Raw genomic sequence first — 16,726 nt, 5'->3', positions numbered from 1 at the left:
TATTCCTCCCAACGGGTGTGCGTTGTTTTGAGAGACCAGTGATGTAAATGATGGGGTTGTATGGAGAGAGAGCCACAGGGAGAGGACGGGCCTCAGGTGAGAGCCGGGGGACAACTGTGCAAGTCCAGTTTCTCATTTATGTGACTCTGACTCATCTTTTACTCATTTATTCATTTTCCTCAAAACAGCTCGACATGATGAATTGGTGTCTGGCCTTTTAAAAAAAAATTATTGAAGTATAATTGACATAATGTTGTGTTAATTTCTTCTGTACAGTGAAGTGACTCAGTTTTTTATATATATGTGTGTGTGTATACACACACACACACACACATTCTTTTTCGTATTCTTTTCCACTATGGTTTGTCAGAAAAAGAAAGGCAAATACCGTATGATATCACTCATGTGTGGAATCTCAAATACGATACAAATCAGCATATCTAAGAAACAAAAACAGACTCACAGATATAGAGAACTGCCCTTCTTGTATGTGAGGGGAAACTGAGGCCTCGAACTTGTTAGCGGAGCTCGGGCTGCTATGAGAGAGCATGCTGGCTCGCCCTAGTAGGGGATTAAAGCATTCCAGTCTGTGGTCCATAGAAGCTCCTTCTCTTTTGGCCGCTGTGACCAACCTGCTGCCTGCTCAGGGCTGCAGCCCCAGCAGTGCCAACAGGTGTGCAGGCCTACCCTTCCCAAGGACTGCCCTTGCACACAGACACCCCCTACACCCCGAAGCACGCACAGATCCTTGTTCTTCTGCCTTCATGACTTGAATCCCAGAGAAATAGCCAACATCAGGTAGCAGAAACTTCAGAGAAGGGAATGTTTGGGGAACTTTTAGGTTTTGGAGAAATCACAGCCAGTGTCATCTTTTATAGCAAGACATCACAGCAAAGAAAACAAAGAACAAGAATATAAAAAAATGCTGTTCTCGGCCATGCTTTCTCCACTTAGGTGCTGCTTCTTTCTGGCCAGGCCTTCGAATGTTCCTGGCTGGGGACTGCCCACTTTGGAACAGGTGTGGTGCTCTGGCCTAGCCCACAGAAGAGAGCATTAGACTGTGAAGAGGATTGATTCAACCATCCATCCATCCATCCATCCATCCATCCATCCATCCATCTACCCACTGAGTTATTCATTGTTCAAGCTATTAAGCGTCTGCTGTGCACCAGGCAGCTGGCTCCCAAATCAAGGCTTCTGGGTGAACAGAGCTCAGCTCCTTCCCCTCCTGGAATGGGCAGGAGAAGCCCATGAAGCACAGTTGAGAAGCGTCCGTATGAAGGAGCTGCTTGCTGGGAATCACGTTGTCCAGGAAGGACCATGCTCTTTACCGATGTTCAGTTACAGCCCAGCATCGTGTAGCTAAGTGAACTTATTATTCTATCTTGTGGAAGGAGCTAGCAAATCCTGAAGTCAGTGGCTCATCCAAGGAAACGAGGGGTCTAGGGAGTAGAGCCACCACGCTAGAGGCACATTTTGCTTTGGAGTGCGGGGTGGCCAGGGGACTGGTTTGGAGTTAAGTGGAGGTGATGTGCGTCACCTCTGGGTCACGGCCATGTGATATTGGGCATCTGTTCCTCCACCCTCTCTTCTCCTCGTGGACTGGAATGTGATGTGGCACTAACACGGGGGATGGCAGAGCCGGAAGGTGGGAGAACCTGGGTCCCCACATGAGTGAAAACCGAGAACACTCACCTGTCCTATGTGTGAGAGAAGAAATCACCTCTGTCTTATTTAAGCTACTGTTCTGTTCCGCCACATAGTTACAGCAACTTAGCTTTTACCCTAATACAAAGGGCTGAAACAACAGCCCTGTCTTCCTTTCTTGAGTTTAGAAGCAATGAAGAGGGGGATGCTAGACTCAGACAGACACGGGTCAAGATACTGCATTTGTTCCTGACACAGCCAGGCTGGAGAAGTGGCTTTAAAGTGGGCTTGAGGATGCTTCACGTCTGAATTACTTACCTCGTCCCCGGCACAGCACGGGGGCAGAGATGGTGCCTCCAGGAGGGAGAGAAGAGGTTGAACCAAGAAGTCTCTTCTTTCTCCCATGCTCAGCAATCATCTCACTCCCTCTCTTCCAGGGCAGAGTAAAAGGTACGTGGGGAGAAGTGAGGCCCCTCGTGGAGGCCCCTCCTAGACGTGGAGAGCGAAGCATCCCCTCTCATGTGGCCAGTGCCTGCTGGTGGGCACAGGGGCTGGAAAAGAACCAGCGTAGTCCAGTGCTGGTGGATCTGAGGTCGTGGTCAGCATCTGAGACCTCCTGGGCTCAGAGCCTGGCACCCCGTGGTGGGTCTAGCCACGAAGTCACGGCGAGCAGCAAGTCTAGAACTTCTGACCAGTGGCATTAACTCTAAGGCATTTCGTATCTCAGCCAGCGGGGATGCAGGGGCGGGACGGCTTCTGGGCTGCTGGGTCAGTGGCTCAGCCATTTGTCAAGGACCAGATTCTTTCCTTTGCTCCAACCCACCGTCTGCCGTCTTCTGAGCTGGCCTCATCACCTCCAGACCCTGCATTGTCCGGAATCACGAGTGGGAGTGGCTCTTCCTCACGTTCTCTTTGAGAAGGACGCTTTTTCCGGACCTGCCCTCCACCCGGTACCTCCTGTTGACTTTCTAGTGAGAAACAGTCACATTCCATGCTCCCCTCCTCCCACGTGGGGATGGAATTGACCTCAGCCCCGTCAGTCCCACTCCTAGGGCCGGGATGAGAGCTGCTCCCCTGAGACCATGGCTGTGTGGGGGAAGGGAGAGGCCTGCGCAGAGCTGGGGTGCTCTTAGGAAGTGGGCGCACGCACGGCCTCCAGCCGCCTGCATCAGTCTTCAGGACGGCCTGCTCACACGGAGGTTTTGAAACAGACATTAGGGGCAAATCACCAAACGGTTTCCTATGAAGTATCCACTGCTGCTCCATGTCAGATGAGTTATCTGTGGTAGAATGTTGGCATTTGTGGGGCAGACACGAGGGCATTTGGGTGTGTGGATGGGTGTATCCCCAGGGGAGGATGTGTGTTTGCGGGGGGGAGGACTTCCCATCCCTGGGATCCATGAATTTTTGAGATATGTGACTCGCTACACATTTTGTTTTTATTGCAGGAACCCAAACACATTTAATAATTTTTGGTACTGGGCCTATTTGTAAGGAAGAATATTCTCCTAGAGTTAAAGCATCACGATCCCGCAGGCCCCACCCTAGTTCATGCTGTCGGCGTCTCCCAGCCAGAGATGGAACAGTCCTGTAATCTCTCTCTCTAGTATCTCCCCTCTTCAATGCGGTGGTAGCGGTGTCCTTCTATAACCCAGCTCTGCTCTTGTTTACCTGCTCCAAAGCCTCTAAGGGCTTCCCATTCCTTAAAATGTGAAGTGTGTATCCCTTGCCTGACACTAAAAGCTCCCTTCTCTGATCAGGCCCCTCTGGACATTTCCAGAATGATCTCCATTGCTCACTTTAACTTGCCCCACATTCTAGTCAAGCTAAAGTACCATCCGTCTATCCATCCACTCACTGGGAAAAGTCTCATCTTTTTGAATTATCCAGTAGCCCCTAAGAGGTCCCCTGCTTCCATTTCTGCACCGTTGTCTATTCTCACCTCAGCAACCAGAGCAATCCTGTTTAAAACTAAAGTCAGATTATATCAGTCCTCTGCTCAAAACTGTCCAGTGTAGGGTTGCCAGATTTACCAATAAAAATACAGGATGACCCATTAAATTCCAATTTTAGGGCTTCCTAGGTGGCGCAGTGGTTAAGAATCCGCCTGCCAATGCAGGGGACATAGGTTTGATCCCTGCTCCAGGAAGATCCCACATGCCTCGGAGCAGCTAAGCCCGTGTGCCACATAAAAAAAAAAAAAAAAATTCCAATTTTAGATAAACAATAAATACTTGAAAATATAATTATATCCTGTGCAGTCTTTGGGAAGTACTTATACTAGAAAAAAAATTATTGTCCATCTGAAGTTCAGATTTACGAGGTGCCCTGTATTTTATCTTGCAATCCTATACCAATGATTTTCCGTCTCACTCAAAGTTAAAGACCAAGTCCTTGCAACAGCCCTGAACGATCTGACGCCTGTATCACTCTGATCTCATCACCCATCACTCTCTGGCCGCCTCCGCTTCCCTGCCCACTGTTCTCCTGGGCTCCTTGTACACACTAAGCACATTCCTGCCTCAGGAACTTTGCACCTGTTGTTCCCTCTGCCGGGAATATTCTTCTCTTCCAGATAGCCACCTCTCTCTCTCTCTCTCTCTTTCTCTCTCTCTCAATTCCTGTAGCTCTGTTCAAATGCCATCTTTTCAGCGAGGTCTTCCTGATGATTCTGTCCAAATTGCCACACACTACATGCTGTCATGCCCTTGTTTCCTGCATTATTTTTTCTCTAGAGCATTTATCATTACCTGACAGATGGTCTATTTAATTGTTTATTTGCTCATTGTGAATCTTTCTCCTCACTCCTAACTGGGATATAAGTTCCATAAGAGCAGGCACTTGGTCTGTTTTACTCAGTGCTGCAATCTCAGCACCTGGAATAGGCCTGCCAGAGTCAGAAATCAATAAAACACTGATGAATGGACAAAAAAAAAATCAATAGACAAATAACTACATAATACAACTTTGGGGAGGGATAAGTGCTACGGAGACAAATTAAGCAGGGCTAAAGAGCGGAGAAGGATCGGTGGGGCTGTCTTATGTGGGGTGGTCTGCTCTGAGGAGAGACCTGAATGACGTTTAAAAAAAAATTATGTGATATCATACATGTTATCAACTATAGTCACCACGTTTTAAATTAGACCCTCAGCGAATGGAGTTTCGATGACATCCCCTTCCACCTCCAACCTTACTTTTGTTCTTTGCTGTACCCGAAATCACCTTCTTCCTCACCTCCTCCCGTAGAAGTCCCCCCTCAAAAGCAAAGGGAGCTTGGCCGTTGGACCTTGGCCTGTGTAGACGTAAATAAAACCAGACTTTCCTCTCCATTCTGGCCTATATGACGGGAGAGAGGACAACAAGTGAATTGGTGGAAGTGAGGACGGGATTTATTTTTCTTTCTTTTTTTTTAATAAATTTATTTATTTATTTTATTTTTTGCTGTGTTGGGTCTTTGTTGCTGCACGTCGGCTTTCTCTAGTTGTGGCAAGTGGGGGCTACTCAGTCGCTGTGGGCGGGCTTCTTATTGTGGTAGCTTCTCTTGTTGTGGAGCACGGGCTCTAGGTGCGTGGGCTCAGTAGTTGTGGCTTGTGGGCTCTCGAGGGCAGGCTCAGTAGTTGTGGCACACAGGCTTAGGTGCTCCTCAGCTTGTGGGATCTTCTTGGACCAGGGATCGAATCCGTGTTCCCTGCATTAACGGGCAAATTCTTAACCACTGTGCCACCAGGGAAGCTCTGGGATTTATTTTTCACTCCTTGAACTTGGCGATAGCTGCTGCTTGAATCCCACTACAATTGCTGACAACTGCTTGACATGTCAGCCTCCCTCCAGGTGCCATACCCCTTCCTCCTGACAACCTGCAACTCAGTGTGGAATTTCGCTGAGGCTTCACTCCGCGCTGGGGACCACAGACAAGAGCTTTGCCCAAGAATTGAAAATAAAATTCATGTTCAATGAGGGTCACGCTCTGAGAGTCTAAGATTTCTTATCTTATACATTTAAAACCAACAAACTCTCTACTCTAAATAAGGACCATCTGGATGATAGTGTTTTGAAGCTTAAAAAAAAAACTTAGGCTTTAATCTTCTTAGTGTCTTCAAACGTCAGGTCTTCTTTTTCAAACTCCGCTGGGGGATAAAGTTCTTTATCTACATCTGTGCTGCTCTCTGAGAGGCTCTGTCCCTGGAATCACACACAGAAGACTCAGTGCCTTACCTCGGACTTGCTTTGGGGACTTCAGAGAAACACGGTGTTAAACTCCTTCCTCAGGCACGGAAACCTTCATAAAACCCCAGGATTAGTGACTTGTTTAGGAGGGGGATTCTGTCTCTCAGTACGCGCACTTTTGTCTTCTCTGCTTCCTCAGGGTTTGTTAGACGTGTTTTGCATATTTAAACGATAAAACACTGGTGTGAAAAACTTTCTCATAGCTTCCAAATATTGCAGAAACTGAACAGCTTTGCTCTGAATGAGAAAACCCAATAATACAAATTTTCATTTCATTTCATTTTCTCTTTGGCTGTTCTCGGAATTTAGATTGGCCATTTAATTTTACTGTTATGGTTTTATATGGATATTATCTCTGTGTACAATAATTTTTTTTAAGAATTGTAAATTGCATAAAAGCTTTTGGGTCTAAATTCTAAAAGCTAAATATTATCATCATTTTGTTTTGCTTGTGAACTGTGAAAGTCATGCTCTTTTTAGATTTGTATCTGAAGTCCTGTAAGTAAATCAGAAATGCTGAAATTTTCTTCCATCTCATTATATGACTCTTGGGAAGTTACTTTTCTAATGATTTATAAAATAGCATTTATTAAGTAATTAATATTTCTGTTTTTGTTTGGGGTACTATTCAAATTCACTTAAAGACATACGTGACCAGTGACCAAACATTGGCTGAGGCTCACAATCGGGGTGGAATAAATTTACTTGACTTCTTTTCACATCTATATTCTCAAAGCTTAGTCGGTCATGATCAGAGGTATGAATACATCATAAGAACAGTTGATGAGACCATAATTCATAAGCTGTAATAAAACACTTCCAAAAAATCAAATAACTTTCATTTATTAAATGCCAGTATTGGAGACAGACATACAAGTAATTATTATTTATTAAATGTTTATTAATTATAGGTACAATATTAAATGCTACATGTGGATTATCTCACTTACTTCCCACAACAGCCCTCTGAATTGGATTGCTTGATCACCCCCATTATACAGATGAGGAAACTGAGACTTAGAAAGTGTGTCATCTAACAGGCAAGGGGTGGAACTACCATTTGAACGCCACAGCCTCAGAGTTCAACCACAGTGCCATCACATCAATCAGCTTTGGAACTAGTAGTGTAAGCAGCAGTGCAATTCACAATTTAAAACAAAACTTTCCCCCTGCCCTGGAAAGAACTGTAGTCATGCTCCTGCCTCTGGGTAGAATAACACACTCTATACTCTCTCCAGGACTTAAGCCTGGAGAGCCCTTCCCAACTTCAATGCTCAGCTAGTCTGGTGAATAGTCAACACTGTACACCATCCTGTTACTACGTAACTGATATTTGCAATTCGAGTGACATTTAATGATAATAGAAAAAAATCCATAAAAGTGGCAGAGAGGCACTGCCCCATGAAGAAGTGAGGATGTCCAATGTCACAACTCAGCAAAACTCCATCAGAGCTAAGTTTTCAAGTGAGAACTAATACAAAAAAATATACACAAAAGACAGAATCTGTGAATAATCAGAGTATGTGAGGAATAGAAGAGTCAGTAGAATAAGCATGTGGTTGTAGGTCAGGACTCTGTAAGGCATCTGGGTAACTCCTACAATGTCTAGCAGAATGCCTTTCATACTGTAGGTGCTCAATAAGCACTTGTTAAATGCACGGGAAAAAAACCATCCGATTTCATAGGAGGCCCAGCATTCCACTCAGCAGATATGCCCCTTGTCATAACACTAACAACTTTAAAGGACACCTACAAGTTGTTAAGAAGAAAACAGAAAAACTTCTAAAAATGTTGAAATAAGAATAATTCTGTTGATCCTCAGCTCCAAAGAAATGAAGGGCTTGAGGGGAAAATGACCTCTGCAAATAAGAGAAATAGAGTTATCACCATAATTATACAGGCTTGTCAAGTAGACATTATTCTCTTAAAGTAGAAGAAAATGATTTCAAGGGCTGGAGAAGCCCGTGTGGGTTATCAGTGAAGTTTCACGGTTGGCAAGATCATTACAAGGGATTTTGTGGATCTTAAGTAGATGAAAGACACTAATAAGAGATGAGTAGACCAGAACTTCCCCAAAGGGCAAGATTAATGCTGTAAAATGAAATCAATAGGTAAATTAGACATGTGATTCTCAAATGCCCTACTGTAAAATAAAGGTGTCCCGCTAATAAAATGATCGCGATGTTTTCCCAACGTGAAGAGAAATAAGTTGAAGAACATAACTTCCTCAATTTAACACTCCCCTCCCCTCCCTCATAAAATTCTTTGTTGAAACTTCCATTCCTGCTATATGAGACAACAGATAGGAATTAAATATTATTGGAAAATCTTAGGAAAATACAATCATTATAAATTGAATGGTTTGATTCTTACGGACATATAAGCGTAGGGGATGAGAGGCCACGTGGAGAAGAACGTGCCTCGGCCAGTACCTGCCAACAGCTGGGCACAGGAGTGGGGTCATCCTACCTTAACTGGTCCTCAATCAACCTCCTAGCTGACCATAGACACGTGAGCAAGCCCCGCTGAGGTCTTCCCCACTGGCTCAGTCTAGAACTGCCCTGCCTTCACAAAGAATAGTGAGAAACAGTACACAGCTGTTATCTGAAGCCGTGAAATTTGGGGGGTGATTTGGTATACATGAAAACTGAACTGATACACAATTGAATCTTCAAACCCAGCGCATAACTGATACTCAATAGATATTTGTTAAAATATTTATGATGTTATAATGAATATAAGAATATCATAACTACTTATAAAAGGTCTGCCCCCTGACTGAGTTTGTAAATCACTGGATTAGATTACATGCTCTGAAAACTACCAAATGTTTAGATAAAATTTCAAAAATGTATAATCACAGGAGGCAATTAGGGAAAGTGAGAAGTGGTACAAACTCAAACAACTGCACATCTTATTTCTGCCAGATGTTTATTCAGTGAGAGTGAAAGTAATAAGATCAGGTTAGAAATGGAGATGCTATTCTGACTCGGTTTTTAAAACAAAACCAAGAGTTTAACATATTTTTACATTCTATGTAAAATAAAAAGAGAAAATGAGATGGTGACGTTTACAGGGCCATACAGGGAGTATTACATACACTTAATGAGACGAATCCATTCCTGTAGAAAAAGTAGGGCTGATGCCTAGTTGAAACAACAGTGACAAAATCAGAATCAAGCAGGCCGCTGAATATAAGAAATACGCTTGAAACTAACACAGTTAGTTTCAAAGTTAGAATGCAATCTCAAGTGAGGGCTAGGCTGGTGTGAGTAATTAAGGCACCGCCCTCCCTAACCACCCTCGCTTTGTCCCGGCAGAAGGCAGCGGCACCGGGAGGGAAGATGGTCCACTGGGAATGTAACGTTACAATGTAACAGGTTAGTGGCCTTCCCCTCTACACTGTGCTAGAATTTGCTGGAAAACTGATAGATAACCAGTACAACTAGGGTTTGTTCATTCCTCCTAACACTCACAGATATAGAAGCTCACTGCAAAAAATCAAACTAAAAGCACCTTCCACTGGCATCTCTGCTGCCCCCACCCCTCACAGTGACCCCCATGGTACCCCGCAGACGACTCCTTGGGCTCTTGAAACCCCCTCCGAGCCACCAGTAACCACTGTACTGCTGCAGATGAGAACTCCAGGACGAGAGGCCCTGTGCTTTGAGTTGGTAATTACAAACCAACAGACAAGCCACAAACAACGGCTTTCCCCCTTGTTGCTGAGCGTATGTCATGGACCCTCTGATCCTTACTTCGCACTCTGTTATACCGACCATCTGTTTCCCTCATCAGCGACTCTGGCAGACGTGGAAGGAGCCTCGATCTGACACGTGGAGCTGGCTCCACACGGATCGTGATTGATCTTTGCTTTCAGTCCATTGTCACAAATATTTTGCTTTTCTTACCATGCGCACCAAACAATTATGAGAGTGAGCTACACTTCCCATTTTAGGTACCCGGTTCCGTGTACCACCACGTCTCAAGGTCTGATCTGTTTCACCTGCTTTTCCCCTGACTTCAAAAGCAGAGAGCACCTTGTGTTGTCCCTTGTATAATCCCACTTCAGAGGGAATTCACTGGAGGTGGTCCGGTGGTTAGGACTCCTTGCTTTCATTGCTGTGGGCCCAGGGTTCAGTCCCTGGTTGGGGAACTAAGACCCTGCAAGCCACGTGGCATGGCCAAAAAAGAAAAAAAAAATCCCGCTTCAGGAATGCCTACCTCCCTCACACACACCTTTTGCTTTTAGAGACAGACAAGTAAACAGACTGTGGAGTCTAACCCGGAAGAGGGTGAGAGAGCGAGACATGGGTAGACTCTTAAAAGAGACCTGAAGGACTTGGGTGTTCTCGAAGGGAGAGAAAGTGAATCATACTGAGTCCAGAGAACAGAGTGGCTGTCTCCGGGAAGCAGAAGTAAATCGAAGTGACTGTGAGAAAGGCGACGAGGGCTGGGCAGGTGGTTCAGTCTGAGACATGAAGATGCAGATACAGGCAGGCACAAAACCACTGGTCTCATGCATCCTTCTCAAAGGAGGATGAAGTCTATATTTTCTCCTAAAAGTTATGGGTAACTTTGGAAGGATTTTAAGCATAGGAGCAGCATGGTTTCAGAAAGATCCCTTGGCTGTAACATGAAGAACAACTTGAGTATGTGTAAGGGTGAGGAGGGGTGGGGCCAAGGGGAAAGTGAGATTAAAAATGGAAGGAGGGAGAAGAGTTACAAACAAAAACGATCTAGACCTGACCTTGAAGAGAGAGAAGACATTAGATTCAAGAGACATGAGGATGTGGAGTGTCCAGGACTTGGTGCGTGACAGGAGGTGATAGTGAAAGACAAGACAGGGTCAAGGTTGACTTCACTGAAATTTTAAATATCAAAGGAGGAGGAGGAGGAGGAGGTTCTGGAAGGAAGGTGAGTTTTCCTCTGGTTATAATAAGTTTGAGGTGCCTGTGGGATGTCTGGGCAGCAGGGAGTTGTATAAATGGGTTTGATGGTCAGGGAGCAAACTTGGGGTGGAGATTTTATTTTTATTTATTTATTTACTTATTTGTTTATTTATTTTTATTTTATTATTATTATTATTTTTAAAGTTTATTTATTTATTTATTGGCTGTGTTGGGTCTTCATTGCTGTACATGGGCTTTCTCTAGTTGCACTGAGCCGTTGTGGGGCTCAGGCTTCTCATAGCAATGGCTTCTCCTGTTGTGGAGCATGGGCTTTAGGTGTACAGGCTCAGTAGTTGTGGCACATGGGCTTAGTTGCTCTGCAGCATGTGGGATCTTCCTGGCCCAGGGATTGAACCCATGTTCCCTGCATTGGCGGGCGGATTCTTAACCACTGCACCACCAGGGAAGTCCCAGGGGTGGAGACTTTAGAATTGGAACCATAGGAGGCAAAAGCTATCAAGTGGGGTGGACATGTGAGGAAAGGATGTGAGATTAATTCTCCATACAAACAAAAACATGTCCCTATACACTAGCGATGAAAGGCTTACAAAATGCAGTGAAAGTGTAGATTCTGTTAAAATAGCAACAGGACATTAAATCCTTGGCTATTAATATAATTCAGGACAAGGAGATTTACTTGAAGACTCTATAAAACTCTAATGACGACAATAAACCCAGACTTGAGTAAGTAGGGGGCTATATCATACTATCTATTTAAAAGAGTAAAGATAGTGAAAATGACAATACGTCGGAGGTTAATACATGGATTTAATGCAACGCCTATTAAAATCACAGCAAGATACTTCGTGGAAATTTACAAAATGATGGTAACATTCCTTTTGAAATAGTGGACGAGAATGCATCTATGGGTCAATATATCGAAAGATATTTATACAGTACTTTAGATTATACAAGATGCTTTCACATCGTTATGTCATTTAATTCTTACAATGACTTTTGTCATGAGGCGTGTTTAATTATTATCCCCATTTTAGGGTGACATAAGTCCCAGTATACCCGGGGCAGGCCATGGGCCAAACGCCCCTCCTTCATTTAATATTTCTCCTAGATGTCTTCATTTCTAGAGAGAGCATTCTTGTTAATAGTTGCATTAAAATAATCTGAGATAGGTTGGTACCATCTCCACGGAGAACTTCTCACCTTTGTCATGGTCTTGTCTAGTAGTGGATAAAGAGCAGGTAGGGAAAAGAATTCTAATCTTAATGTGTGCTAAATCTGAAAGATGAACAGTGATAACACTTTTCCTTTTCCTAAGCCATACATGTTGCAACGTTACCAACACCTACCTTTTAAGTGCAGCGTGCCGGAGGAGGGCATACTCATCAATAAAACAGAATGCACCCAGATTCCACAGAGAGCTGTGTCTTTTGCAGTTTGGTGGAAGAGGTATTTGATGCTGCTACTGGCTCTGACCAGCGACTTGGTGTGCCAACTGGCTGCTCATATGAGCCAGTGGCATGAAGCCACCAGGCTTCCAGCTGGTGAGGTCAATGGGAAACTTGGAAAATTATAGCTTATGCATAACAAGTGAAATATGTACAAGATATGGGGCAGAGCAGTTCTTCCCTAGGGCATGTAGAGTATTCTGAATGTCTCTTTAACAATGGCTTGTCATTTAATACGTGGAATAAATATACACTGGTTTAATTATGTATTTATTTTTTACATTTTTGTGGCAAAATATATGTAACATAAGTTTACCATTTTAACCATTTTAAGTGCATAGTTCAGTGTCATTGAGTACATTCACATTGTTCTGTAATTATCTCCATCATCCATCTCCAGAACGTTTTTCATGAAATTCTGCTCCCAATTAAACACTAATTTTCCACTCCTTTTTCCCCTCAGCCCCTGGCAACAACCATTCTACTTTCTGCCTCTATAAATGTGACTATTCTAGATACCTCATATTTGAGAATGAACTTGGACCCTCTCACTGTCCATACAAAGCAATGCAAACAGGTTGACAAGTTAAATGAGCAGCTACAGCAGCAACATACCACAAATCTTTGCAAAATCTGAAAAGATGGGGATGAAATAAATGTCTCTCTGTTAAAGAGATGAACATATCATGGAAAACAAGATGAATGGATCCAAATATAGACACATTAAAAACAAGAAGAGCAAAAGAATACAGAATGGAAAGCAATAGGACTGGTTTCTCACTAGCAACGATGGTAGTTAGAAGGCAGTGGGATGACACAGTCAAGGTGCTCAAAGAAAAAACTTGTCAACTAAGAATTCTGTGTCAAGCAAAACTATCCTTCAAAAATAAAGGTGAAAAACATACATCCCCAGATGAACAAAACATGAAAGAATATGTTGCTAGAACACCTACCCTAAAAAAGATATTGAAGAAAGAAAGGCAGTTGGGCTGAAATGAAATTCTATCAGACGATAACTCGAAACCTTAGGAAGAAATGAAAAGCACCAAGAATATTAAATATGTGGTAAATATGAGGCTGTAAAAGGGTTTTTTCCTCTCTTTTCATATCTAAATTTAAAAAATGACTGCTTAAAGCAAAGATTATAATACTATATTGTTGGGTTTGTAATGTATATGATGCACCATATATACTATGATGTACTATATGTAATATATGATTACTTATAATATGAGATCATATATCTCATATATGTTGTGTATGATATACTGTGTGATTATGTGTGGTACATATGATATCTATAATGATATATAGTATGTCTAGAAATAATATCACAAAGAGGGAAGAAATGGAGCTACATCAGAGTAGGGTTGTTTGTTTTTTTGTTTTGCTTTTTTATCAAAATTGTCAGTATCAGCCTGCAGTCAACTTTGACAAATATTCACATTATAATCCCAAGAGCAACCTCTAAGAAATAACTTTAAAAATACAGCTAAAAAACCCCAGAGGAATTAAAATAGAACACTAAATCATGTTTAGCACTAGAGAAAGCAGTAAAAGAGGAACAGAAAAATGACAAAAGACACAAAATTAGAAAATAGAAACAAATTGCTTATCAATGACTATTTTAAGTGTGAATTGACTAAATGCTCATATTTTTAAAGAGCTACGAAATAGGAAAGCAACAATTGTGTTGATTTGTCACCATTTGCTCAGCCTTTCTCCTATTGCTGGGAATCAGGTTACTTACAATTTCCTACTATCATAAATAACACCCCTGTAAACATTTTTATACATTATTTTGTTTTTTGTTAGTTTTTACTCGTGGTGAGTTTCATAAAATGGAACTAAATTGCATCACCGCTTCATAAGCTTTGATCAGTGTTGATGAATTGCTCTCCCAAAATATGTCAGAATATCTGTTTCTGAACAGATCCATCAACAATGCTTAATAACTGTTTAAATAGATGAGTAATGATAACCTGAAGTTATTTAAATTGGAATTAGTGTCACTGCTATTGAGGCAAGCATTTTTATCCTTGTTAACTTACTGCCTGTATTTTCTTACGTGTAAATTGGTGGTCCAATCATTTAATGAGTGGGATGTAGCTCTTCATTTGTTATTTTCTTTCAATGCCATTGTAGCAGGAAGTGACTAGACTTTAATGTTTTCTCATTCCCCCCCATAATAGTTACATCAGTTCATTAAATTAGCTTAATGATAATAACTCCTAGCGAGAGGGGATCATTAAGAAAAGATTTTGAAGACAGCTGGTAAGTAGAGTGGGAAGCTGCTCCATGGCCTTCAGAAGTTCACCTTAGCTCTTCCTATTCTGAGAAGAACTTTACAGATGGAGTACCCACAGCTTCCTGTCTGCTCTGAGGGCTCTGAGCTGAAACAGAACAAAGAGGTGCTGACAGAATATCGAGTCTTAGGTGGAAGGCTTAGCTGAGCTGGAAATAATTGATTAGCCAGAGAAGTTTTGGTGCCAAAACATTAAAAATAACACCATGATAATGCTTCCTAGGAGCAGATATGCTATTCTGCATGGATCCAGAAATAGATGAAAACTCAGGTCAAATGAGGATCTCTGAGTTTGCTCAAGAAAAGTAGTGGGAGACGGAGATTTGTCTCATGCTTAAGAGCTACAGTTTCCTTCCCCCCCTACAGATTTTAAGTATAGCTCCTGCATTTACTCTAGGAAATATTCCTTAATGTTCTGAGTCAGACTTTATGGAAAATTATCATGATAGCAGAAGCCATACATTTTAAGCTCTGACCATCACCTGAGAACGCGCTTCCTCTCATGCACTGTATCTCTACCACCCTCACTGTAGATATTTCAGGGGTGAGATTTACAAAAATATAGATTTTGATGATGAAAATTGGATAACTCTGATGCCATATTTCCTGAATCCTAGCATAACAGCTCACTGAAAATCACAGGGGAATTGAAATGAATAATAATTGAACGCTACGAGGTGCGTGGCATTTTGATACTTCATATGATGATGTGAAGATAAAGCATGGCACCTGTCCTGGAGTGGCTCACGCTCAGGTTTAACATCTTTCAGTTAGAGAAATCCTGTGTATCTTTTCGTAGGGGGTTGAGGACACCCAATAGCCCTTTCTTCCCTGCCCAAGGATAGAATTATCCCAGATACAGACCTGGAAATCAGACAGATGGAAATGAGAATGACAGTAGCAGTAGAATGCATGGCTGAGTCGTGCAACCACATGCGTTTGGCGATGCGCTCCACCAGCGCACCTCCCCTCCAGCCTAGCCCTAGGGACTGCCCTCCTGTGGTAGAATTTGGAACTGCAGCCGGCCCACTCCGCCAAGAGGTCCGGGGCCAGGGAGAGGGGCGGAAAGAACCCAGATCCTTGATGCTTAAGGTAAAATGTATCCAAACAAGAAACGTTAACATCCAGGTAACCCTCCAGCCACCCATCGGCCAGGGACTCCTCTTCCACCGTGAGGGAGCGAGAGAGAAATGTGGGGGAAGAGCTGGGAGCATCCCAGCAGTGGAGGTCCTCCACGTGCTGACCCAGGAGTGGGGCTACGCGCTCGCCGTCAACATGCCACCATACCTAAAAGGGCTTGCTCACTTTTTCTTCTTCTTCTCTTTTGTCCTTTACTTCTTTGATCTTTCACCTCCTCTCCTTCTAATTGTTGGCAGTAAATATGCACCTGAGTCCATTGGGAAAGGCTGGTTAGGTCTAGTCTGAGCTAGAGAAGCTTGGCTACGTGGGGGAGGCCATGGTGTCTCCCCTCAGCACCACGTGCAGAATGGCCTGGAATCTTGTCTTGTGGTTCTGCTGCTCCAGTCAAGGGAGAACCACCCGCCGGAGACCACAGCCAGGTCCGGGGCGATGGGAAGCTTGTGGTGAGCGCTTCCAGAAGGACGTGTCTGAGGACGTTCAGAGTGTCTTTCTAACAAAGAACCAGAGGATACAGTCTTGTCTTGTTTTCGTACCAGAAGAGTTGGGCTTCTCCTGAGCAAACCAGTTGCTCAGGATTCTCTCAGTCTCTCACAGTGTAGGAGGAGTCCCTGGCTGGTGGGGGCACAGATGGCCAACAGCTGATGTTTCTTGTTTGGGTAAAGCTTGCCATGGAAAGAGTTGTGAGCATCAAGGACCTGGCTTCTTTGCACCCCTCTCTGCCCCAGACCTCTTGGCGGAGTGCGCCGGCCGCAGTTCCAAATTCTACCACAGGAGGGCAGTCCCGAGGGCTAGGCTGGAGGGAGGTGTGCGGATGGAGAGCATTGCCAAACCGATCTGATTGCACAACTCAGCCATGTCTTCTACTGCTGTTCTCATTTTCATTTCCATCTGTCTGATTTCCACGTCTGTATCTTAAGTAATTTCATACTTGGGCAGGGAAGAAAGATACTGTGGGGTATCCTCCCGAGTTCTTTCCTCAAAAATTGTAGAGGCAGACATGTGGCCGTCTCGCAGCCAGGGCACAGGATTTTAAGATACGCGTGTTTGCA

Source organism: Hippopotamus amphibius, chromosome 6 (genome assembly GCF_030028045.1).
Source record: "Hippopotamus amphibius kiboko isolate mHipAmp2 chromosome 6, mHipAmp2.hap2, whole genome shotgun sequence".
Taxonomy (NCBI): domain Eukaryota; kingdom Metazoa; phylum Chordata; class Mammalia; order Artiodactyla; family Hippopotamidae; genus Hippopotamus; species Hippopotamus amphibius.
Note: the sequence above shows the minus strand (reverse complement) of the source record.